The sequence below is a fragment of the Rhinolophus sinicus genome, chromosome 4 (assembly GCF_057876585.1).
Source record: "Rhinolophus sinicus isolate RSI-liver-muscle chromosome 4, RSI-T2T, whole genome shotgun sequence".
Taxonomy (NCBI): Eukaryota; Metazoa; Chordata; class Mammalia; order Chiroptera; family Rhinolophidae; genus Rhinolophus; species Rhinolophus sinicus.
This window is the reverse complement of record NC_142504.1, coordinates 17771407-17798374: the sequence shown is the minus strand read 5'-3', so window position 1 is coordinate 17798374 and position 26968 is coordinate 17771407. Positions and strand designations below refer to the sequence as shown.

Here is a 26968-nt window from a genome sequence, read left to right as displayed (position 1 = left end):
GTAATGAGACCAAAAAAATAAATAAATAAAATAAGTATATGTGTCACAGAAGAAGCCACAAAAATATTACTTGAATGATATGATTACTAGTAAATATCATATCAAGTAACAACATCTATTAGGATAAACAGGACAGTTTGGTAAGACAATCAGTTAAAAATATTCAAAAAGAGTTTTCTCCACATGATGCAAATTTTAATAACAGCATATTTTATATATAATGGAAAAATATTCTATTCCCAAAGCACAACAAAAACACAAGATAATCAATCTAAAAGGAAAAATATAGGTTTAAAAATATTGTTTTTAAACCAAAATATTTTGTTATGTGAAATGAAGTGGAAATTCTGGAAACTAACAAGTATACATAAGTGTCACCATATAAATAGATAGGAAGAGGAGAGAGTATTCCATAAATGGTATTGGGATTTTAAAAAGCAATAAAATTGGTATCTTGCTTCACTCTATTTACTAAAACGAATTCCATGTAGGTTAAATAATTTTTAAAAATTTTAATGAAATAAACAAATGAGAAAGCGAACAAAACCCTGGATGAAAACATGGTGATATTTACATAATCCTGGAATAAAAAAGGACTTTTGTGCATTATACCATGGTAGAAGCCATTGAAGGAAAAAGTTAATAAATTTGATTTACAGAATTTTGTAGGTTAAAAGCCATATGCAAAATTAAGAAAAATAGAGAAGAGTATTTCTAACATATATAATAAAAGTTCAACATCTGTACTATGTAAAGAGTATCTTAAGTATTTATAACTCACACTTATTTAGCAACTAGTACGTGCCAAACAATGCCACACAACAACCTTCTGAGGTGGCAGGATGCTTCATTTTATAGATGAGAAAATTGAAGCACAGAGAGGTGAACGAACGTACCCACAGCCAGTAAGGGGTAGAGTGGGGTTTGGGCACAGGCAGTCTGGCTCCAATCTAATAAACACTCTGCCAGTGAGTTAGTGGAGTTTATATACCCCACACAAATAAGAAAAATAAGAACAAAACAAAGGACCAAGGACCTAAAGAAACAAATCACACAAAAAGTACGCATATCTGACCTTGAAACACATGTAAATATATTCAGACACATAATCAAAGAAATGCCATATTATTAACCACTGAGATACCATTTTCTACTTATCAAATTGAAAAGATTAAAAAATTAAGTGCCTACTGTTGACCACAGACTTGAGAAATGGATAATTCCATACACTGCTGGTGGGAGAGCAAACTGGTCCCAACCTTATAAAGGGCAACACGTCAATGTTTATCAAAAGCTTTAAAATGTACATGCCCTTTGACCCTACACTTTCACTTCCAGGATTTTATTCTAAAGAAAATGTAAAATGAGTGCAAAGATGTCTGTGCAACCATGTTCACTGCAATATTATATGATAGAAAAAAAATGGAAATAGTTCATCTGTGTGCCTATAAATGAACTAATAAAATCTATTAATTAAAACTGTTGTAAAATATATTTTGACATGAACAATATGGGAAGATGAATATAACATATTGCCAAATTTTAGAATGCTGTAACTCAGAAAGCACAGTGTAATAGGTCTTTAGTAAAAGTTAAAATGCACATATACATATATGTGTATATATATATACATATATATATATATATATATATATATATATATATGTATATATATATACATATATATAGTCTAAAACATTAATAGTGTTGACTTCTGGGTAGTAGAATTATGAATAGTTTTTCCCTCGTGCTTTTTGGTGTTTTCCAAATTTTCTCTATTGTACATGTTGTGTAAATAGGGAGGACAACACTCATTCTTAAGAAAAAAGGAAAATAAAGCAGGAAGTAATTTTTCCAGCCAAGGGGAATGAACAGAACACAGCGTCAGATCACCAGAGGAAAAGAGAACAGCAGAACAAGATTACATACATAGAGAAGTATTTCTCAGTAACAAATGACACGACACAGGCATACCACTCACTCCTTCCATGGGAGGCTAATCTTCTTAGCCACGCGGTTGGCAAAAACTCTAGAAAGAACTTTGACAGAGCACAAAGAAAGAGGATGAGAATCCGATTCTTCTTCATTCAAGATCTCAGCCACCCCCACCCCCACCCTGACTAGCATTGCATGAGAACATAGACGAGAGACCTAAGCCAGAATGGGAGGAAGGCAATTCTCATAACCTTCCTTGGGTAAGGACTTGATTCACTAATGCTTTAGGCAAAAGGAACAGGGAGTTGGTATCTGTACCCGACCGCAAATCATTAATAATGTCTTATACAAATTAAGCTGGAATTAACTGCATAGTCAATTATATCGAGCTCTAATTCCATGGTATATGCTCTATTAATCTCAGTGACCTTTTGTTTATCTCCAGAGGATAGAGGTAGAGATTCCTCCACATGTCGGGATGAGCCCTGGCAGATTAACACGGAAATTCTCGTGCCTGGATTGACAAACCTTCACAGAATGCTGTTGTAACAATGGATTCCTCTGTTCTCTAGTGTTTCATATAAGAAAGCTTCTGGCCCAACGCCAGCACTCACACATTTTGTTGTGTTCATATCATAAGTGCTGGAAACAGGTTGTTGTTTGTTATTGATGGCTGGAGCTGGAGGTTGGAGGTTGGAAACAGGAGAGAAAAAGGTGTAGTCTTTCAGCAATGACCAAACAACACCGTCACTTTCCATTTCTACCACCAGTTACATTAAAATAAATGCTCAGTTGCAAATTTCAACACTAAAGAATAATTTCAATGTCATATGGAGAGATACATCAGAAAGGAGTTTTGAAATTATTCAAGGATGGAGAGAAAAAGAATGCATCGAAAAGGAGGATTCTTTTGGTTTGAAGACGCCAGGATAGAAGTGATGCAAGAAGCCTGAGCAAGATTATTAGTCTCTGACTACTAGTCTGGTCTCTTTTCATATTCATAAAAAGGATAGAAAGGGAATCTTAATTAAGCGAGGCAAGAGCCTTCTGACTTACGGGAGAGTTTGACACTTGAGTGGTTTTCTGAGGATGGTCCTGGAGCCCAGCCTTCCACAGAGATGTTTAACAGCAAGAGGATACAAACCCAGTGCCTGGGGTGGCTGACGAGAAACCTCCCGAGTGATCATGACATATACTCTCTGACATTATCTGGGGCTTTTGGGTCCTGTGTTTCTACAAACAGTGGAGAGATACTTATTTTTAGATTCTAAGCTGTTACTTCTCTGTGTTGATTTGCACCATCACATATTTCTCCATCCCACATTTTTCTTCGTTTTACTACTAAATTGGCGGAAAGAGAAGTTACTTAGCTAAGTTATCCCTGGCCACTCCTATACCAGAAACAACTCTTTCCCCTAGCAGAATGATGATTATTCCCAACTGCATGCATCTTTTTACTTTAACTCAATAAACCATGCATATCTTCAAGTGTCCAATCCCTGTCTTCCCAGCAGCTGCTGCCCTGAACTCTGTCTGCTGGGGAGTAAAGGGAAAGAGTGATGTGGAGGGGAAAACACAGGGTTTGCTTTTTTTTTTTTTTTAATATAAGTGGTGTGTGTGTGTGTGTGTGTGTGTGTGTGTGTGTGTGTGTGTGTAAATGTTCAGACTGGATGACATAGTACTTTTGTAAAGTTAGGGTTGAAGATAAATTATGAAAACTTAGAATCATGTTAATTAGACAAAAAGGTCAGGAAAGAGGTAGCACAGGTCTAAAAACTAAAAATAATCGATTTCTTGCCACAAAATGACTCTCCTCCTCAAAACAATTTTCATTATCCTAATAATTAACCATAATTTTAGCATGTTGGTTGGTTGGTTGGTTTTGGTCCTGGGACACGTGTGATCTACTTATTTAAATGACTTTTCTTTGCCAAATATGAACTGTGGCCGATAATAGACATTCTCACCTGTTCCCTCATCAAATAAGATTGGTCTTATTTTAGGAGGACAAACATCTTTCCCATCTACAACAGCCCTCAGAATCCATTAAGAAAGTTTTTATCCACTCTTATAAATAATTTAGAAAAAAGACAGTAACCCAAGACAAAAGTGAGCAAAAGACATAAGCACAGAGTGAACAGTGGCCAATACAGCGTACACGTGATGTTCAACATCACCCATAATAACAAAAGAGCGGTGGCTAACATATATTTGATCATTTTCATTTTGATCAATGTGTGGAGAGGCTGGTATTGTGGATGGGAGTGTAAACTACTGTGATTTCTCAGAAGAGAAATTTGGATAGGTGTATCAAAACTTTAAGCACACATATCTTTGGTCCCAGAAGCCCACTTCTGGATATTTGTCTTGCAGATATAATATGGCAAAGATCTAGTTTCAGAGATATTCATTAAAGTGACACTTGAAATATAAAAAAAAGTTGAAAAAATGGAAACTACTTAAGTATTCATTTAAAAAAATGGGACTAATTATAGCAATTGTGGTAATTTCATATAGTAGCATATCATGCAGTTCCTAAGAGAACAGATAAATCTATAGGAACTAACAGAGGAAACTTTATATGCACTTATTTTAAAAGTCAAATGATATTAAAAGGCTCAAAACAAAATACAGTAATTCCTATTCCACCCCTCCCCAGTCTCCCAGTTCATTTCCCAGAGACAACCACTTCTCACTATCTTAGCTATTTCTTTTGCATTTATACATCACCTTATTGCAAAACCAGTGATGTCCAATAAAAATACAATGAAAACTACATATGTAATTTTAAAGTCCCTAGTAGCCATATTTAAAAAGGGTAAAATAAACAAATGAAAATAATTTTAATATCTTTTATTTAACCCAACATATTCAAAATATTGTCATTGCAACACGTAATCAATTAAAACCAATTAAAAAATTTAATGAGATGTTTTACATTCTCTTTTTGTACTAAGTCTTCCTAGTTCAGTGGGTAGCTCACACTAACAGCATATCTCAATTTGGACCAGTCATATTTCCAGGGCTCAATAGCCACATTTGGCTAGGGACTATCATATTGGATAGCATGGCTCTAAACAAGCAATACTGTGCCTTTTGACTCATTGTCGAGTTCTAATTATGGGAAAACAAAGGTTTAGCTCTTCCAACACTGTGCTTTCTTTCACAGCTTCACATACATTATACTTTTTGATTAACTAAATAATCAATATTTACATTACATACCCCTGCACTATAATGTGCTGTGATAATGCTTCCCTTCTTGTTTTTTTTCCTAAATTTAATAATCATCTTGTTTTTATTAGCTTAAATATCTTTATAAATATATTAACTCTTCCACACTGCCCAATGGCCTTTCAGTACAGAGTTCCATGGGTCAATCCCACCCCAGTGGCCTACCAACTTCCACGTTCTTACCTTATACCCTCATTTTGGTCAAATTCATCTTCTCGTAGTTTTACACAGTTGAAAAGACAGGTACATCTACCCAAAACAATCTACAGATTCAATGCAATCCCTATAAAATCTCAATATCATTGTTTGCAGAAATAGAAAAATTCATCCTAAAATTCATATGGACTCTCAAGGGACTCTGAATAGCCACAACAATTTTGAAAAAGAAAAACAAATTTGGAGGCCTCACACTTCCTGATTAAAGATTATGTTATAAAGCTACAGTAATCAAAACAATATGAGGCTGGTGTAAAGACAGACATATTGACCAATGGAATAAAATAGCAAACCCAGAAGTAAACTCTTATTATAAGGTCAGATAATCTTCGCCAAGGGTGCCAAGACTACTCAATAAGGAAAGGGCAGTCTCTTCCATAAATGATGTTGGGAAAACTGGATATCCACCTGCAAAAGAGTAAAGTTGGACCCTTATATATACACCATGTACATGGAAAAAGAACATGAATAGACATTTTCCAAAGATGATATGCAAGTGGCAAACAAGCATATAAAAAGATGCTCAACATCACTAATCATCAGAGAAATGCAAATGAAAACCACAATGAGATATACCATTATGATGACTACTATTCAAAAAAATAACAATAGCCCAGAAAATCACAAATGTTAGGATGGAGTGGAGAAATTAGAAACTTTGTGCATGGTTGGGGGATTGTAAAGTGGCGCAATTGTATGGCAGTTCCTTTAAAAATTAAAAATAGGCTACTATATGATCCATTAATCCCTGGATATTCTGAGAATATATCCAAAAGAATTGAAAGCAGAGTCTCAAGGAGATATTTGTATACCTGTGTTTATAACAGCGTGATTCACAAAAGCCCAGAGGTGGGAGGAACCCAAATGTCCATCAACAGATAAATGGATAAACCAAACATGGTATGTACATACAATGAAATATTATTCAGCTTTGAAAGGAAGGAAACCCTGTCACATGCTGCAACATGGATGAACCTTCGGGACATAAGCCAGTCAGAAAAGGCAAATACTGTATGATTCCACTGATATGAGGTATCTAAAGTAGTCTAATTCATAGAAACAGAAAGGTGGGATGAGGGGGAATGGGGAGCTGTTTAACAGGTATAGACTTTTAGTTTTGCAAGATGAAAAATTTCTGGAGATCTATTTCACAACAATGTGAGATACTTAACACTTCTAACTGTGTACTTAAAAATGGTTAAGATGAGAGGTGGCCTGATGGCTCAGTTGGTTAGGGTGTGAGCTCTTAACAAGGTTGCTGGTTTAATTCCTGCATGGGATGGTGGGCTGTGCCCCCTGCAACTAAAGATTGAAAACAGCGACAGACCTGGAACTGAGCTGCGCCCTCCACAGCTAGATTGAAGGACAGTGACTTGACTTGGAGCTGATGGACCCTGGAAAAACACACTGTTTCCCAATATTCCCCAATAAAATGTATTTTTTAAAAATGGTTAAGATGATAAATTTTGAGTGTTTTTACCACGATAATATTTTTTTTTAAAAAATAAGACTGGTACAATGGCAGAAAACTTGGCAATGACAACTCTCAACCCACCTCCTGAGTCATGCTGTTCCAATGTGCACTAATCGCCCTCAGCATCTGAGGCCCAGCTGTCATCCTGGGATCTCCCTTCACACTCTCCAGGAGATTCCCTTCCCTTCTCTGAAGTGATGGATTGTCTGTATTCCATGCCTTCCTCTTTCTTGGCTTATTCACTCTTTTGTATCCTCCAGGAGCTTCCTGAGAAAGAGGACTTTTTGCAATTTTCAAGATTTGCCTGTCTGAATGTATCTTTTTTTCCCAATCTTCTCACTTGATTCATAGTTGGGCTTGCTATAGAAATCTAGGTTGGAAATAAGCATACTTCGTACATTTTAAAATACTATCCTCAGTCTTCTGGCTTTCACTGCTGCTGTGGCACAGCTCAAAACCCTTTTGATTGCTGATCTCTTGCATGTGACCTGTTTTTCACTCTCTGTGTTCTTGTAGAATCTTCCTTATTCTCAAAGAAATAAAATTTCACAATTATGCTGGAGGTATTTTTTCACCCACTGTGCTGGGCAATCCTTGGGCCCCTTTAATGGCAAAATTCATGTCCTTCAGTTCTGAAAAATGTTCTCTCCTCCACGTTCTCTGTGTTCTCTCTCTTTCTGGGACTTCTACTGTTGGGTTGTTGGATCTCCTGGACTCATCGTCACATTTTCTTCTTTTTGTTTTCCTATTTTCAACTGTTTCTTTTTTGCTGTACTGTCTGGGTATTCCGTTAACTTTTTACACAACCCTTCTTTTGAGTTTTTCACTTCTGATATGTCGCCAATACCCAAGGATTATTTTTGTTTCCAAGCATTACTTTTTATAGCTTTCTATTCTTCTTTCATGGAAGAAATCTTCTCCCTGAGGATATTAATGTCAGATTTTCTTCTAACTGCACAATCTGTTTCTTCCAAGTTGCTTTTCTGTGTATTTTGGACGTTCTCATGTTTGATGCTGTCCTCACATAGCTGGTCACCTGCTCATGTATAAAAGAAAAGGAAAAGGCTGTATGCAAGCTTTAAGCTTGAGGATTGGGTTCACTGACTTTGAGCTTCACTGTAGAATTATCTGGGCAATACAATGTCCATATCTTTATGTGTTTCTGCATGCACAGGTCAGATTCTCTAGGGTATACTCTGCTAGCCCCTCCCTGGAGATTGAAGACTGACTGCTAAGCTCAGAGATCTACACTGGGGTGGGGGTGGGGAATCTTCAGTATGCATGTGTATTATCGTGCACGTAATCCCTCTTTTCAGTACAGATTCTGTGCCTTCCCGTGCCTTGCATTCCTAGCACAGACACCCGGGTTGCCACATCCCTTACTCTCCCCTCCTCACCATCCTCATACACGTGGTTCCAGCTGTCAGCTGAGGAGTCCTTGGACATCCTGAGTTAGAGCAGGTGGCTCTCAGCTTTGCCCTTGGCCAGCTTAAGGTTTGGCTGCCCTGGGTCTACTATACCAGTTGCTACTCTTCTCCCTGCTTCCAAAAGGTTAAGGGCTTTTGACGCCTGTGTGCTCCATTCTTATAAATTTTTGTCTTCAAAGGAAATCTTTCTGTAGTTTTAGTGGAGGTTTGAAAGGCCAAAAAAAATATTTGTGTAATCTGCTATATTAGCCCAGAAGTCCCCCAAATGCATCTATTTTTTTAAAAAAATTCAGAACACATAATATAGTATCTTCCCATGTGGGTGGGGAAACAAAGATGAGACTATTTATAAGCTGAGCGATACATAAAAAGCATCTGGATGAGAGTACTCACACTTTTCACTATGTGTCCTATACTCATTTCTTTCTTTCTCTCTTTCCTTCTTCCTTCCTTCCTTCCTTCCTTCCTTCCTTCCTTCCTTCCTTCCTTCCTTCCTTCCTTCCTTCCTAACCATAAGCACAGATGATTTGTAAAGAACTAGCTTAAAAATACATTTTAAAGAAGAATCAAATCTCACCATTTGCAACGATACGGATGGACCTAGAGAACATTATGTTAAGTGAAATAAGTCAGGCGGAGAAAGACAAATACCATATGATCTCACTTATATGTGGAATCTAAAGTATAGAATAAATGCACAAATTAATCAGAAATAATCTCAGAGATATAGAGAAAAAACTGAGGGTTGCTAGATGGGAGTTGGGGGGGTGGGGATGAGGGAGAAGGTGAGGGGATTAAAAAGCACAATTGGTAACCACAAAATTGCCACAGAGATACAAAAGACAGTTTGGGGAATATAATCAATAATGTTGTAAAGATTTTGTAGGGTATCTGATGGACACTTTTCTTATTAGGGAGACCACTTCATGGACGGTGTAGGTGCCTGACCACTGAGCTGTACACCTGACGCTGAAGCTGAATAATATTGAATGTCAACTATAATGTAATATATATACATATGGTCACGGGATGTGGAGTACAGCATAGGGAATAGAGTCAGTGGAACTGTAACAGCTATATACGATGTCAAAGGGGCAGTAGATTGGGGGAGGGGGGATTATCACTTTGCAAGCGATATAAATGTCTAATTATTACATTATTTTGTACACCCGAAACTAATAATAATAATAAATACATTTTAGAGACCTAGCTTTAAAAAATAAAGTAATCTTTAAGAAAAAGGCATCTCACAGGCCAGCACGAACCTCCCAGAACCCATTACTAGTCTAGCTTGTCAATGGTATCAGACCAGTTATGTAGCTAGAAAGCACACAGTCTCTAAGCTTGACTTTAGAAATCTTGGAAAATACTCCCCCCACTTAAGCCATTCTGCTTTCAAGTACAGAAACAACCTAGAGGTTGATTTCTAATCCAGAAAAAGAGAAGTATTCTAAAACAGAACAGGCCACACCACCTTGGCTCCTAGAGTACTTTCTGATCACACTTGCCCACTCCGTTCACTACGTCCTCACCTGTCCCCCTTTCCCTCTCCACCCCTAGCTCAGGAGCACACTAGTTAGGCCTTTCCAGCTAACTGCAAACCCGAACATGTCTGTCTGAGTGATTCATGTATCTCATAAGCCAAAGCTGCTCCAAGTCTGCTCCCATGGAGACTTCATCCCTTTAATAAGCATTTATTTGAGGCAGAAGATCATAAGGATTAACCCACCCAGACTGATTCCACTCCACACTCTACTACTAACTAGCAAATTACTTAACCTCTTTGTGCCTCAGCTTCCTTATTGATAAAATGAGAATGGTAATAATATCTGCCTTGTAGGTTCCTGGGAGGACTAAGTTACTTGATACTTATAAATGGTTATTAATCACCTACCCTATAACAGAGACGGTTCTGGGTTCTCAGACGACATCAAAACAGAGATTCCTGCTCCCACAGAGCTTGTAGTTAAGTACGAATGACGCGATTCTGTTTTTGAAAAACACATACACATACAAATAACAAGCAATAACACATTGTAGTAAGATCCACAAAAGAAGAATAAAAGTGTGACAAAGGTTACCATGGAGAACTATTTCTCGACAAATTCTTGTAGCTCAGGCAGGAATTCAGCGGTGACACAACAAAATTACTCAGAAAAACTTCCTCTTTGCAAACACTTGAAGCATGTTATAGATCTTTCTACGTAGGATTGCATTTTAAAAGAAAAGTCCCGTTTTATAAAAGTGGGACAGACCACTCGAGTGTCCTAATAAACCAACAGCAGATGCCAATGTGCCTATGCCTTGGAGAAAAGGTGAGCTGTGCATGTTATTTCTCCCCCAACTACAATGTAAGTGCCTGTTTGCTCTCTTCAGTAATAAAAGAATTGCTTACATTTACTAGTGCATTAAGTTCAAAGACATTGCAAGGTTTATCTTGGATAGTCCCTACTTTCAAAATGCCAACTTTCTGGTTTGTGGGGACACTCCCACATGCCCCAGGAAACATCTCAGAGCCTCCCTACCCCATCTCTGCCTCCGGCCAATAGTTTGTTTGGCCTGTTAAACACGTACTTAGAGAGGCGCCCTACACCACAGAACACACCCATCTATCAATCGTAGATCCTGTCTAGGTTATAGTTTAAAGCAATTTGCAACAATGATTTCTAAGGTATGAAATCCCTGAGGTTATCAACCAAAAGGTCTGAGAGAGAGCACCTTTAATACTATCATTCCCACAGGCCAAGGAATTCGATGGACTATGATAGCTATGAATTTCCATCTTCTTTTCCTGAGTTATCTAGGCTTCAAGCCTTGATGGAAACCATGATAGTCTGTGGCCTTCAGCCTGACTCTGTCCCTGGCTTTCATGGTCAAAGGGGTTTCCCCAGCAGTTCAGTCAAAGAGAGAGAGGAAGGGTAATTTACCAAGTACTTCCCTTCCCTACAATCACGAGGCCCCTTCTATTTCCTAGCTGAGACATTCAGATTAGAAAGTATCTTTGAAAGTGGCCAAGATGGAACATGAAAGTGACCTTATGATAAAGAGAACATAAAAGGCACACATGTACATACATGTGCCCAACTAAATATCAATATATGAAAGATGGGCCTTGGGTTATTGTAACCAGATGAGATAGATGAAGGGGGAGACTTAAGGAAGAATTGAATATAATCTTCATTCATTCATTAAACAAATTTTTATTCAAGACCTACTATATGCTGGATACTGGAAAAACAACAGTGAGCAAAATCAGTCATGTTACCTGCTTTCCTGGAACATACAATAGGGTGGGAAAGACTGAAATCAATCAAGTAGTTATACAAAGGAGCGTATGAATTACAGACTGATATACATATGGAAAAAATGGTTCTAGGAGTGCCTGTAACAGGAGCTTGACAAACTGGAAGCACTTAGGAAAGATTTTCTTAGAAAACTAAGCCTTGAGCTAAGATCTGAAGGGTGAGTAGGATTTGACTCAGCAAAGGAAGAAGAGAAAAGTGTTCCAGGAAAGTGCTTGATTTGGCAGCACATGGACTAAAATTAGGACGATACAGAGAAGATCAGCCTGGCCCCTGCGCAAGGATGACACGCAAATTCTAAAGTGTCCCATATTTTTGTACCCCTGTGCACAGTTTGCACCTGGATGCAAACACTTTTCACCTACAGGTTCTATCTCTTGTTTGACACAAAGGAAACTAGTTTTGGGAGACGGAATTAAAAAAAAAAAAAGGAAAGTGTTCCAGGGAAAAGAGCTGCATATGCAAAGGCTCTATTCAGAGAACTTGAAGAAAGAGCACAGAGAAGAAAGGAATGGTATAAGACTAAAGAGCCAGGCTTCGCAGCGTGCTGGAAGTGACATCCTGTTTACCTCCAACCTAGCAGTCACAGAGACTCATGGAAGGTTTTTAAACCAGGTGGTAGAGAGGAGGCAGAATCACATTGTGAAAAGTGTAGGCTGAGACCACATGGAAAGGGATGGTCCAGGTGAGAGATGATGAAAACTTGGGCGGGGTGGTAGCAGTGGAGACAGATGGAAGTCAATAAATCTGAAAATTATTGACAAGGGGAAATTGGCTAGACTTCCTGAACCTTACCTACGGGGTGAGGGAGAGGAAGGTATCTGCAGTGACTCCTAGGTTTCTACTCAGAGTTTGAGGAAGAGGGGAGTAGCGCTGGATCAGCTGCGATGAGGGAGAAGCAGGTAAGGTGGTGTGCCCTGGAGCTGAATGGGTGGGTCTATCTAGGGTCTGCCTTTCTGAGGAGGAACGTTTGAGCTGCTTTATGGTAGGAGATAACACTGGAGGTTGCCTCCCCCAACCCCCTGCCCCCCCCCCCCTGAAGGCCACTGCTTTTATGGACCGAATGCTGGAGAGGAGTCAGGAAACTCTGGATCAATTTTGGACTTTGCCACTGAGTAGTTGTATGGTCTTAGCCACGTCAAGCTACCTCTCCAGATTTCAGTTCCCCTTCTTCCCATATCAGAATCTCCTGAAGTGCTTGTTGAAATGCTCATTTATGAACATTTCTCTCCACTGGATGATGAAAAAGCATAGACTGAAAAGAGTTCCCTAAGGTCACATAGGTAATAAGAGCCAGAAGAACGAAGGCTCAGATCCAGGTCTGACTCACCCTAAAACTGTAAAGATGAGTAGAGGAGAGCGGGGAGAAGGCCCAAGGCAGCGAGTGGTTCCACAATATCACCAGTGATATGTCATGATGTAATAGGGCCAGCTTTGGGGAAATGCTGGAGCTGCCCTTGTGTCTCCTGGTTGGATGGTGCTACAGTTCAGTTTCATTATTTCATCATTTCCTCTATTGACCCAGGGAAGGCACCACCACACCCTCAACCAGAGACACACACAGGAGTTTGACATTTCACAAAATAATCCTTAAAAGAAGCCTAAAATTTCCCTCTAAAACCCATTGCAAGAATCAAATCTACCTCAGCTCTACCCTGAAACTATTTCTCAATCCAGATACCAATAAGATTTTTGAAAGCATTTCAGGATGTTGACTCTACAGAAACCACAAAAAACATGTATAAACTTCTGAAAATTAAGCTCGACACATCAAACTGTCATACGATTTATGAGATGTTTTCCAAAAAAATCACATGAAATTAAAGAGAGCTCTTCAAAAGCATCAAACTCCCAGGAAGAAATTATTTTGTTAGAACTGATTTTTTTTTTTTTTTAATTTTCCACATAATTAAACTCCAAGGTTGATCTGAATTTCTAGGGCACTTCGAGCTTTTAAAGGTCTTTGTTGTTTCCTGATGGTTTCCAGTAGGCTTGTTGTGTTTTTCCAACTAGTCTGGAATAAAGTCTAGTACCTCCTTTTGCATTCCCTTCAGTATCTAGTCCACGTTAAACACCTAGCTTAGTAGCAGGTACATAACAATAGTACTGAGAGTAAGCATTTATTGAATATTAAATATTTTACCTTTATTATCTGATTTGATCTTCACAACAAATACAAATGGAGAAGCTGAGGCACACAGCTGGTAAATGGCAGAGCTAGCATTCCCACCCAGGTCTACATGGCTCCCAACATCCATGAACCAATCCCCCACATAACACAGCTACTTACCAAATGATTCATCTCTTCCTTCCTGTGTTTTCCTCTCTTTCTTCCAAATGCATTCTCATGCTCTCTTCATCACTGGCATAGTAGTTACAGAAGCTCTTTTTTTTTCTTTTCATTTTGGTCACTTTATTAAATGACATTCAATAGTTTAAGTTTCAGCACTTTGGATGGTGAAACATAGATTGTCATACTTGAATGCTTTTCTTTAAAAACACAATTCCATTCCTTATATATAGTGTGAAACAACCTTAAAGGAAGAAGTGACATTTTCTACAGTATTTAAGATACTCAGTACAGAATTAAAAAGCACTCTAACAGAAAAAAACGCAATTCTTCATGACTGTATGATTTCAGCAGCCAAAGCTGGGTGATGGACTAAAATATTACTGTACATCCAGGATGAAACATACACAAGATCATAATACTGAGCAAAAATGCTTTACACCCAAAGAAATGAAACAAATTACAAAATGTGGAGAATTTAGCAGGCAAAACTGTATTATAACCAACATTTTAAATCATCATTTTTAAGCCATTGCAACTACTTAAAACTTCTAAAACAAATATGAAAATGGGCCTTTTAGTATCTTAGTGATGTGATTTTGTCATTAAATATTTGTTAAAACTTGATGTTATACTCAAAGTACGTATTACATAGCTACAATGTCAAGTGAGATGAGTGTATGCAAAATGGTCCAAGTTTTATTTCAAACATTCTTATTTCCAATTAATCCGTCTATTCTTTAAGAATAATAATCTGTATTATTCTTTAAGTCATAGTTTCATCCATGGTGAAAAACGTTTAGAAGGTTGCTTAAAATATTCACATCTGTCTTTGAGCAAGTAATTAGACCATGTTGAAAGTTCCCAAGTCTGGTAAATCTGGTTTAAAGGATTCTGGACTTGTAGAAATACCAACTGATAACAGTTGGCCAGAGTGTACTGCCTTCAGATATTTATCTTATAAATCTTGTCTTTTTCATTTCTTATAAAGCAAACACATATTCCTCCCCAATTAAATAAACTTGATTATGTGGCTGGCATAATACGCAAATATATGGAAACTGTTAGTGATAACTCACCATTAGAAAGTGGGGGAGATGGGGGTGGGAGGTTGGATCCACCAAAACTCACAAATTCTACATCACAAACCTATTGCTATTGGATATTTTACTACAAGTTCTTTCAATATAAAAATGGAAATTTCTTAATCATCCAAACAACTCCAAACAGTTTTAGCTAATATTAAGCTCATTCTAATCCAGTGATAATTTAGCACAAATCCTCCATCCAGCTTTTTTTTTTTTTTTCTGGAATTCCTTACCTGTTTTCACTATCTGTTATAACACCATCTCAAAAATGATTTTGCATCAAAATTTGAATCGATTCCCATAGTCTAACAAACTGTTTCTTTAAGAAACACAAGCAATCAAATTGTACATGAATACATTTATAGGTCATTTTTAGAGGCCTGGATTAAGAAAAAAGCAATGTAATGATTTGCTAGTAAAACTTCATAAAAGGGTACTAGATAAATTACTTTTGACCATAAAATTGCCTCACAGATATAAACTGAAAAAAAAAATCAAACATTGAAATGTAATTTACTTAAGAAAATGTAGGCAAGTTGAGGGAAAAAATATGATGATGAGAGAAAAGAAGAACATAGAAGCCAGCGATGCTTATCTGTAAGAGGAATTATTTCACAATATTGACAGTACTGGAAGTTGTTAAAGCACATTGCTCCTGTTAATTTCAAGTCAGCAATAGTTCTGCCATTTTGATATTGTTTATAAACATCATGATCATTATAAAAGATGTTATCTTAAGGAAAGTCTGTGATTTTCATGTCAATGGATGAGACTGTAAAGTGCTAGAACTTTTTTAGACAATCTTAAATGCACACAGCTACTTACCAAATGACTCATCTCTTCCTTCCTGTGTTTTCCTCTCTTTCTTCCAAATGCATTCTCATGCTCTCTTCATCACTGGCATAGTTATAGAAGCTCTTTTTTTTTTTTCTTTTTTTTTCTTTTTGGTCACTTTATTAAATGACATTAAATAGTTTAAGTTTCAACTACTAAACAGCACTTTGGATGGTGAAACATAGATGCTAAAGCAATTCCATTGTTAGAGACATAGTCAAAGCATATACTCAAACAAATATGCAAGAAAACCAAAACGAAATAATGTTTCCTACGATATTGCTTACATAGAAAATGACTGGAAAGGACCTAAACGTCCTTCAGTAGGAGACTGACTAAATAAACTATATTACTTTTTATGGAATATTTCCTAGCTCTTAAAAAAGAATAGGGAGATGTGTGTGTGTGTGTGTGTGTATGTGTGTGTGTGTGTGTGTGTATTTGTGTGTGTGTATATGTGTGTAAAGATCTTCAAGAAATACTAAATTGAAACAGAAGAAATAGAGTAGCTTGACCTCACCTTTGATTAGTCAAACTAAATAAAATATATATACCTATGACAGGTATCAGTTTTGAAGTATTTCCTAGTGTATGTTCCCTCATCAGCAAGCTTAGTTCTATCCCTGAATTCTGCACTTACCCTAGACAAAGGCACAGCACTAGACTTGGGCTGGAAGAGGATATGCCTAGGAGAAGTCTCTAGCAGGCAGGAAGGAGACACAAAATAAAAGCTTGAGGCTCAGTGGGCTGTGGGAAGAAGAGAGATGGAAGGGGCAGCAGAAGGTCAGACAGGTATATTATGGAAATCCTGCCTCCCAAGCCAAAATCCCAGAGGGTGAGTATTAGGTTGAGCGGAAACTTGAAAGTAGAGGGACTCTTGCTCCTTTTCCATTTGACAAGCTGGGAAGAGTATATGGTTCCCTGCATGTTGCATGAAATAAGGTGGAAACGGGGCCCAGCGAGTATTTTCCTGAAAGGAGCTGTGTCAAAGTGAAACGAGGCTATTTAAAGCAGAAGACACTGAATTCCTGTTAACTGGCACAATTAGGCTTCCTTGCTGCCCAGTGGGGAAGGACTTGTGAAGGAAAAAATATAATCTATCACTTAGAGCAAAACAGAGTTGCTACATTTTGTACACCCAGGTGTAGGGAGTGAGTTAATTTGTGACCCAATACACAAAAACTATTATATATTGCACAAAACTTCCAGAGCTCTTCAAGAGGCTACCTTTGGGGAATAGGATTAGGGGGTTAGTGGGTGTTCAGGGAAGGAAACTTTATCGCTTTTATAATAAAAAAAATTTTAACCATTTCAAATAGCTATCACCAGAAAATGTCCACTTCCCATTTATACTCTACTTCTGCATAAAAAATTAAAATAGTATTTTGCTGGCAACCAATCATTTCTTCTGTTTTATTGATCACAGATGAGCTCTCCAGTCCCATATTCAAACCAAAGGAGGGCCCAAACTCTTAAAGAGTGATCACACTTAAATCTCATTAAAACAGAAGGATCAGATTAAGTCTTTCATCACACATATCAGCAACAATTCCCTAAATTAGAGGCTTACAGTTATAAAAGATCCATCTGTTCATTAATTCATTCAATAAGTACTTTTTTGAGAGTGTATTGTGCACCGGATGCTTTTATTGGAACTGGGATACAGTGGTAAAAATAAGACAAAGTCCCTGCCTTCCGAAAGCTTTGATTCTAGTGGGAAAGGTGAACAATGAGTATGTTTGCAAATAGATAATGTATCTCAGCTAGAGCTAAATACGAAATACTATGATAAAAATAAATCAGGAATGAGCTCTCAACCATGAAGAGACACAGAGGAAACTTAAATGCATATTACTAAGTGAAAGAAACCGATAGAAAAAAGCTACGTATTGTGTGATTCCAATAATATGACATTCTGGAAAAGACAAAACTGTGGAAACACTAAAAGGATCAGTGGCTGCCAGAGGATGGAGAAAGGAAGGGATGAATAGGCAGAGCACAGAGGATCTTTAGGGCAGTGAAACTACTCTGTGTACTATAATGGTGGATACGTGTCATTATACATTTGTCAAAAACCGTGGAATATTTAGCACCAAGAGTAAACCCTGATGTAAACTATGGACTTTGGGTGGTAATGATGTGTCAATGCAGGTTATTGATTGTAACAGACATATCATTCTGGTGCTGGATGTTGATAATGGGGGAGGTTCTGTACAGTGAGTGGGGAGGGGGAAAGGGGGGGTTATATGGGAAATCTCTGTACCCGCCACTCAGTTTTGCTGTCAATCTAAAACTGCTCTAAAAACCAAAGTTTATTTTTTCTAAGTTAAAAAAAAAATCAGAGTAAGGGAAAACATGAACAGTGGTGGGGATTATTTTAAACTGAATTCTCATTGGACTCAGCAAATAATTTTCATTGAAAAAATGTTTTTAGCAGGTAAAAATTACTCCACTTCCAGTATTTTGCCTTTTAATGTTTTCTTTAAACACAAAATAGCAACATAAAAGGAATGCAAGTATAAGAGTTCTGTAGAAGATTAGCAAATCGTACAAATTATGAGGGCATATAAGGAAGGTTAGGTGTGATGGTAAATTTTATATATCAACTTGACTGGACCATGGGGTCCCCGGATAGTTTGTTAAACATTATTCTGGGTGTGTCCGTGAGGATGTTTCTGAATGAGATGAGCATCTGAATTTGTAGACAGAGTAAAGCAGATGGCCCTCCCCAAAGTGGATGGCCTCATCCAATCCATTCAAGACTTGAATACAACAGAAAGACTAAGGCAGAATTCCATCTCTCTCTCTCTCTACCTCTCCCTCTCCCTCTCTTCCTCCCTCCCTCCCTCCCTCCTTCCCTGAAAGCTTGAGCTGAAATGTTGATCGTCTCCTGCCCTCAGACTAAAACTTGTGCCACCCTGGTTCTCAAGCCTTCGGACTCAGACTGGAAGGAATGACAACTGCACCACCAGTTTTCCTAGGTTTCTAGCTTGCCGGCTGCAGATCTTGAAATTTCTCAGCCTCCATAGTCATGTGAGCCAATTCTTCATTAAATCAATATCTGTATCTATATATTTCCATCCTATTGGTTCTATTTCTCTGGAAAACCCTAATACGATAGCGTACTTACCTGAAGTTCTATTGGAGTTTTGAGTCAATGGAGCCCAAAGTTAGCACTTTGTGGTCTACTCAGAATTATAGTGAGGTGAGTATTGTTACAGTGTTATTTTATAGGATAAGGAAAGGGAGACTCTGGGGTCCAGCAATGGGGTAGGGATGTGGCAGAGCTGGTGCACAAACTCAATTTCAAAGCCCAATCCTACAGCAGTATGTAGACACACAGATTGTATGTAAGTAGGGTTTTATTTAAATTCCAGTATATTAAGTGAAAACAGAGGCACATTCTGATAGTGACCCAAATATCTTTCGGCTTGGCTGGGAATTGGCTTTCTTGCCTTGTTTTAAGTCCATGCCTGGGAGAATCTTGGGTCATACAGGTCTGCTTAACTTTTTAATACTGTATCTCAGAACAAAAGGGAGGTCCCCTGGTAGATACACCCCTGGGCTTCCCAGACTTGATGTACTAAAGAAGCTGTTAGGATTCTTACAGCTCTAAGATTGAATTCATTCCCCATGGGTGAACTGCTATTTGTCCCAAATCAGACCTGGGAGGCAACTTCCAGAATCTTTCCTAAAAGCATGAGTTTTGGAATCTTGGGTTTGAATCTGGCTTGGCTACCTCCTAGTTGTGTGATGATAGGTGAGTTAATTGACCTCTCTGAACTTACGTGTCCCATCTATTAAATATAGAGTATTGATTTGTGTGAATGAATGTGTTCCACAAATGTTTCTTGGCTATTTCCTATGTGCCAGATACTGTGCCAGATGCCAGGGATATAAAGACGAACAAGAGAAAGTCCTCTACTTTCCAGAAGTGCCCACTCTAGCAGGGGAGACACATAAGCAAACCATCATTCTACTACCACATAATAATTCTGATAGACATATAGTGAGTGGTGGCACTCACCTTCTAGCACTTACGTATGTCCAGTTGTCCTTTCCTTTCAGCCTAATGAGAGGATTACACATCTGCCCCCTTGCAGTTAGGCAGGGCTGTGTAACAGGGCTGGCCAGTAGGCTAAGAATGGGTATGACATGGTCACCGCTGGGCCACTACATTTAACTACCAACCAGCATGCTACTCCCAGTATTCTCTTCTCCTGACACATCGACCAGAGAAGCCAAGAGTTCTGGATGGTACAATTACAAGATAGGAAAGCCTCCCTCAGCGTCTTTAGGCAGGTCACTGAGGGAAGCTGCCCAAGAGAATAACCCAGACAGCAGGCAGACTTTGATTGACCAAACCATAAACTGGTGCGAAGCCATTGAGATCTGTGGGCTGTAAGTCACTCCAGCGTGATCTAGCCTCCCAAATTCAAAAAGCAACCTGCAAAGGGCATTCTGCAAGAGTCAGAGATTGACGGAGTGCTAAAGGATGAGTGAGAAGAGCCAGGGGAAGGGAAGGGAGGACCATCAGAACGGAGAGGAGGCAGAGCAAAGGCCTCGAGGCCTGGTCAGGGGGTAACTACAAATAGTTGGTGTGTGCTGGAATGCAGAGAGAGTGGCACGGGAGCAAGAGAGAGACTGGAGAGCGATACAAAGCCACACTGTGGAGGGCCCCGGGGGGTACCTTAGCAGCTTGGTCCTACTCCTGGAGGAGATGTGGACCATGCAAGGCTTCTAGCAGAGATGTGGCAGCTCATCTGTGGTTACGCAGAGGAGGGATGGGGGCAGGACTACAGTGTTTCCCAAAAAACAAGACCGGGTCTTATATTGATTTTTGCTCCAAAAGACGCTTTAGGGCTTATGTTCAGGGGATGTCATCCTGACAAATCATGCTAGGGCTTCTTTTCCGGTTAGGTCTTATTTTCGGGGAAACACAGTTGAGGCAGGAGATCAAGATGAAACTAAACAACTTATGGAAAGTACCTACTGTGGTACCTGGCAGACAGAAGTACACCACTTCCCTTTCTCTTCCCCTGCTCATATATTCATGTAGTTTTAGAAACTAGCCAACCCTGTAGCTCGGCAATCTTACGTTCAGGACTCTAGAGAAATAAAAGCTCAATTATGTAAAAATGTAGGTATAAGGGTGTCTCCTGAAGCCTTGCCTGTTGAGCAAGAAAACGGAAAACAACGTGGATGTTCCTCAAGAGGAAACAAGTTGAATCAATCAGGGAACGTGCTATATGACATATTATTAAAAAGAATAAAAGCTATGTTAGCTGACCTGGATGGGGTATTCACGACATAGAGTTAAGTGAGAAAAACAAGTTGCAGGGTAATGCTCATTGGATGAGTGCATTACTTTAAAAAACAAACACATAACACAACCCTGTTTGTGTAATCAGAATGGCTGCCTGTATCCATTCATGTGAGCCTCCGGCAGGGTGTGGAAGGTGAGGCAGCCATTAACAGTGCTCATCTCAAGGGACTGGCAGTCTTGCCATTGCAACAATCAGCATGTATTACTCTAACGATCATTTTTAAATGAATAGAGAAATGGAAACAAAAACACTGTCTTGGAGAAGTGGAATTGGTAATGCTCTTCCTATAGTGATTGCCAAGGCATAAAAACCAATCTTTCAGCCAGATGATTCCTCTTCTGGTTGAAGTTTCCTCTTGCCACTGGAATGTGATTGTTTTTAAAGAAAATGCTCTACCTTGAGTTCTCTCTGATTACTAATTCCAGCGGATTGGACTCAGACTCTCAGGGGATTTAAACGGATCCAGGCCTCAGTGCTAATTACGCCATGATAGGAAGCCCTGTTCACTTTTAGGAAATGAATGGGTCTTCCCATCAGGATAAGCAAATTACTTTAGGCTATGGGGAAAAGGCAACCAATCTTCCACAAATATGTATTGGCCTTAAAAGACCAAGGACATGCAAATCAAGCTGAATCATTGGAAGTTCTTCGAGGGCTGGAGCTAAGGCTTATAGTAGGTGCTGATGAATTGAATCTAAATTAATTAAAAGCACTCACCTCAGATATAGAAAACCTGTTCTGATTTGCCAGCCTTTTCCAATGGGGCACTATGAAAAATAACATCACCCATCTTTCCAGATGCACAATCTTAGGAGATACTGGCATGCTGAATTTAAGGTGTCTGTGGGAGAGCTAAAGTGAAAATGTCCAGCAAATAGTGAAAATATCTAGATTATCCAGAATACAGGGGCAGATTGGAGCCGAAACATAAACTTGGGAGTCATTTGTATGAAAGAGAAAGGGTAAGCAAAGCCTCACTCACAAGGATGAGCTGGCCACAGAAGGCACAGAGGAAAGAGTGCCTGGGACAGTTTAGTGAGCTCAGTTAGAGATGCAGCTTAGAGGGGTGGTTAATAGCACAGAGTCCCTGGGGTCCAGTCTTGGCTCTACCCTTTTTCCAGCTGGGTGCTCTTCGGCTTGTTACTTAACATTTTTAGTTCTCCATTTTCTCATCTGAAAAATACAGTTGATAACCATAGCTCCCCTAGAAAATTGTGGTAAGGACGTCACGAGATAATATATGCCGAGTACTTAGAGGTTCTGGGGCACAGTGAGCCCTCCCAAATGTTGTAATCTCAGGGATCAGCTAGGACAACGGACAGAGAAGCAGCCGCAAGCAGAAAGGAGGAAGGAACAGCAGGGAGAGAGAACAGACCGAGACCAAGCAGGAAGACATGGTCAGGAGCTTCAGATATGCCAGTGGGGAAAGTAAGATTAGGGCTAAAATGCTTCCATTGGATTTAGCAACAAGGAAGTCTACAGCACTGGGCCAAAGCTGTCCCAGGGTGAAAGTGAGACAGATTGTTTCCAAAGCAAAATAGGCAGCATGACCAGCATTCTGACAGAGCCACAGGATATCTTAAAAGAAGGTTAAAGGAGGTAAAAGTAAATTTTCATTTAATTAATATCATTCTAAGTATCAAAGTAATGCATGATCAATGCAGAAAACCTGGAAAACAAAGAAAAATACAAAGAGGGAATAAAGTACCACTTCGTCCACCTTCCAGAGATACCTACATTTTTTTCTATGTACCTGTATTTACATTAGGGTGTGGACACCAATAGTTCATCTTACCATGTGACAAACATAGTCTGTATTCACTCAAAACTTTGAAATCCTATTATTTAAAGATACTCGAGGAAAACTTAGAATATTCTGATCATATCAGAGTAGACTAAGCTTTTTAAAGTATGTCATAAAATCCAGAGCCATAAAAGAAAGGATATAAAGTCAGCTTCGTAGAAATCTAAACTTTCTGCCTGGCAAAACAAAACACTATAAGCTAATAGAAAGATGAATGATAAACTAAAAATACACGTGAAAAACTAAGGTTTACCTTTTGGAGTGTATGAGATCAATATGAAAAAGATCAATAACCAACAGAAAATCAGACAAAGGATATGAACATAGAGTTGAGCCAAAAATGAAATAAAAATGGTCTTCAAATATCTGGCCCGGTGGTCCATCTTGACTTATACTAAAAGAGATGCAACTTAAAACTATACCGAGATACTTTTCCCTCACCAGTTTGGCAAAGACAAAGACTGATGCTATCACGCGCCGATGAGAGTATGAATAGGTGTTCTCTCACACCTTGCCAGAGGAAGTATGAAATTGGTGCCAATGTCTATCAAATTGCCCATATCTTTGAGTACGTACCTCCATTTCTAGGAAACTGTCCCACTGACACTCTCACACATGTGAAATCACACATGTGGACCAAATTATTCACTGTAGTGTTTATCCGTAATAACAAGAGATTGGAAACAACCTAAAATTCCATCAATGGGGGACTGGTTAAATAAAGGGAATACAAGGGCTAAGAGAAAGGAGGCAGCCCTGTATCTTCCTGAAAAGGAATTATTACTAAAATACATTCAATAAAGAAAGCAAGGTACACAGCAGTATAATGAGTGCACCACCACTTATGTAGAAGAATAAAATTAAATCATGAGCAATATGAATATTTTGCTTATCAGTGTATGGAGTATTTCTGGAAGGAATCGCAAGATAAAAACTAGTAGAAGTGATCGCCCCGAAAGAGGTAAACTGGTTGGCTCAGGGATGGAAGTGACCTCACTGGGTACCCGTTGGTACCTCTTGAATTTTGTGCCAGGGTATGTGTTACCTACACAAGCAAGTAAATAAATTAAAATATTTTAAAACAAAATAAATCTATAAGCCACTTTATTTGTCTTTATTTTTGTGCGTGGCCATTATATTTTTTCAGCTGTCTTTCTCCTTCGTACTTTGTCTGCGTTGATCCTTTTCTATGTCCCTTCTCTTCCCTTTTTTCCTTTGCCCCACATCTGTCTAATATGACAACTAAACAGCAACAACAACAAAAGCATCTGCTGACAATTCAGTACCTGTACCGATAACTGTGCTTCATGGGTGTGACTTCATTTAATTCTTACAATCACCCACAGAAGGGAAGTTTTCTTTGCCACAATTTACAAATGAGGAAACTCAGGCACAGGAGATTGAAGTGCCTGACCCAAAGCCATAGTGGTGATTAAGTGATGGGGCTGGGATTTAAACCGAGTCTGTCTCTGACATCCATGCTTCTTGTAGTGAACTGTACTGCTTGCAATATGGAATACACATATACACGTATCTATTTTGAATTGTAGAATAAAGTATTACAATCTGTTTCCAATTTGAAAATCCAGTGAACTTAATATTTTATATGACTTTTTTTAAAGCACATATACAAACAATTTTTTTGTGTGAATTATAGTATTTCTTTTTTCTAAACTGTTGGTGATTATTTTCAACAAATCCATTGAAAGAAGACCCCACCTTTCACTCATTCTTCAGCCCCGAGCTCCTAGCAAGTGCTCAAAACTGTGCTATTCATTGACATTGAAAGATGGAGCCCTCAAGAAACTCTCAGCCAACTACAGAGAGAGCAACACGAATGTTTCTTGGGCCCCTACTATGTGCCAAACAGGGTACTAAGCACTTCACGTGGGTTCTAACAACTGTATGACGTAAGGTACAATTGCTACCTCCCATTTTACAAATGAAAAAACAATGACTTCAGTAAGTTCTCAGCAGACCACAGCTTGTAGGTTACAGGACAGAAATTGGAACCCTGGCAGTTTGGCTTCAGAGGCAGTGCCATCACGACACTGCCTGGAAACTGATTAGTACAGCATGTGATACTGCAGGACAGCCTGGAGGATAGCCCTCACATTCCTGGAAATGGTTCAGCGAAGGCTTCCCGGAGGGTCGAGGCCTAGGTCTGAGTCGTGATGGAAGTTCAGAACACAGAGACGTCATGGCACCCGCAAGATGTCATTCTACCCTGCACTGACATTGTTATGAAAAGGCTTACAGCCTTTAAAGAGGAAAACAATTGTAGCACCGAGCCTCATGTGATCTGCCTGGGAGCTGTGCCATGTAGTGGAACCAAGTTTATGTAGGGAGTTTTATATTTTACTCAATATTGTGAAGTTTGACCAGGACACAGTCCAGTATCAACCAGGTTCCTGTCAGCAGACGGGTACCGTTAGCAGGAGGCAGGGGTTGGATTTAACGGCACTGTTTGTTTTCCTAATGCAATGTCCTAGAAATGTGCAACAGAACTTCAGCAGAGATGAATCATAAGCGGGATACAGTACAATAAGATGCAAAGCCAAGAATAACAGTAGAAGTGCTTTCCTGTGAACTTGATACAGTTAAGAGCTAAACTTAGGCTCTAAGAAGCAATCCTTTGGGACCCTAAGAATGCTTCAGCTGTGGTTAGGATGGGACAGTGACAACGCAGAAATCCCTAGGCTTGTGGGCTGCTGTCTTGCTGTGTCTAATTCTCTCACTGGACCAGTCTTCCATCCCTAACTGTGCTGTGACTCAAGAGTTGGGCCCAGCCTTCTGTCCTATCCACCCAGGCAGGAGCTGGTACCTGGCTGGGGAAACCCAAGGGCATCTAATTCTGTAGAACACAAATTCTGCCCTACTCACATCCAAACTCAGCTGGTAGCCTGTGTTTGTACAAACAATAGCCTTCATTTTGAGACATAGGAGCAGCATGATTTGACCAGATAATTTCTTTCCTGAAAAAAGAAAACCAATTGCCTTTGAAAGCTTTATGGCCAATTACCTTACAAGTATTTGTAAGATCAAATAATGCCTTTGCTATATACTCTTCCTACACTCCCTAAGTGGTACCCAGATAATAGCCAATCTCTGGATTGCATTAATTTTTGTCTTCAAAATATCCCTCTGTTCCACTGAGGCCACTAGTGTGCAGGAAGATGCTTTAACAACTAGCTTCTGAGGGCCCTGGTTTGTAGCATTTGCCCATTTCCATAGTATAAACACTCCCACCTTGTCTAATCTATTTTCACCTCTCCTCTCAAATACCAACAAGCTTCTTTATGATTCTGGGAGCCTGTATGACCTTAGGTAAGTCATTTAACCTCTCTGAACTTCAGTCTCTTCATCCATGAAGTGAAGCTAATAATAGCACTTCCATAGAGTGGGATTTAAATGAATTAACATATGTAAAGCATGGAGCCCAGCACCTGGCATTCAACAAATACCTGATTGACCCAACATGTCAACCCTCGATTACTCAAAATACCTTAGAAGGAAAACTATACTGTGGTTAGGGACTCCAAGGGTCAGGGGTCCTCCTAGGACATTTCCCTCTATGTCCAAACTCTCCCAAATAGGCGCCTGGGGTTGGATTTTTAAAGAGATCAGGGTGGGGGCGGGGGGCTCTGAAATATCCAGTATTTGGGCCATTCCAGCATCTCAGAGCCCTGAAGAGAGGCCTTGGCTGTCTACATCTTACCCAATCACCTCCCTCGGCCATCCCCAAGGGAGGGTGTCTGCTCGGCGGTGGGTGTAACTTTAGCACCCAGAGGAAACGCAGTTTCCTTGCACAAGCAACACAGTCCCAACAGGTGATAGTTGAATTGAGAAAGACACGGTTGGAACTGGAGAAGGGAAGGACAGAAATGTTTTTGTTTTGTTTTGTTTTTTCGCTTTGTAGCACAGACTCCGATGAGGAATCTCAAGGCACTAGAGGACATGAGCTACAAGATGAGGAGAGACGGTGATGCCATCACCCATGACAATGCCGCATGCATCCTGACACCAAAGGGCAATGA

General features: G+C 39.2%; 1 long non-coding RNA gene and 1 other non-coding gene across 2 annotated transcripts; one reads left to right on the top strand and one right to left on the bottom strand.

The window, feature by feature from the left end:
• Positions 1–2099: 2099 nt before the first annotated feature.
• Positions 2100–18609, bottom strand: LOC148758333 (uncharacterized). Its single transcript, XR_016021055.1, has 4 exons — positions 13879–18609; positions 10181–10273; positions 6941–7895; positions 2100–5793 (listed from the first exon to the last, which is right to left on the bottom strand). It is a non-coding gene; the product is annotated as an uncharacterized LOC148758333 (long non-coding RNA).
• LOC141567053 (U6 spliceosomal RNA) lies at positions 11800–11905 on the top strand. The gene has a single exon (XR_012489450.2). It is a non-coding gene; the product is annotated as a U6 spliceosomal RNA (small nuclear RNA).
• Positions 18610–26968: the final 8359 nt, after the last annotated feature.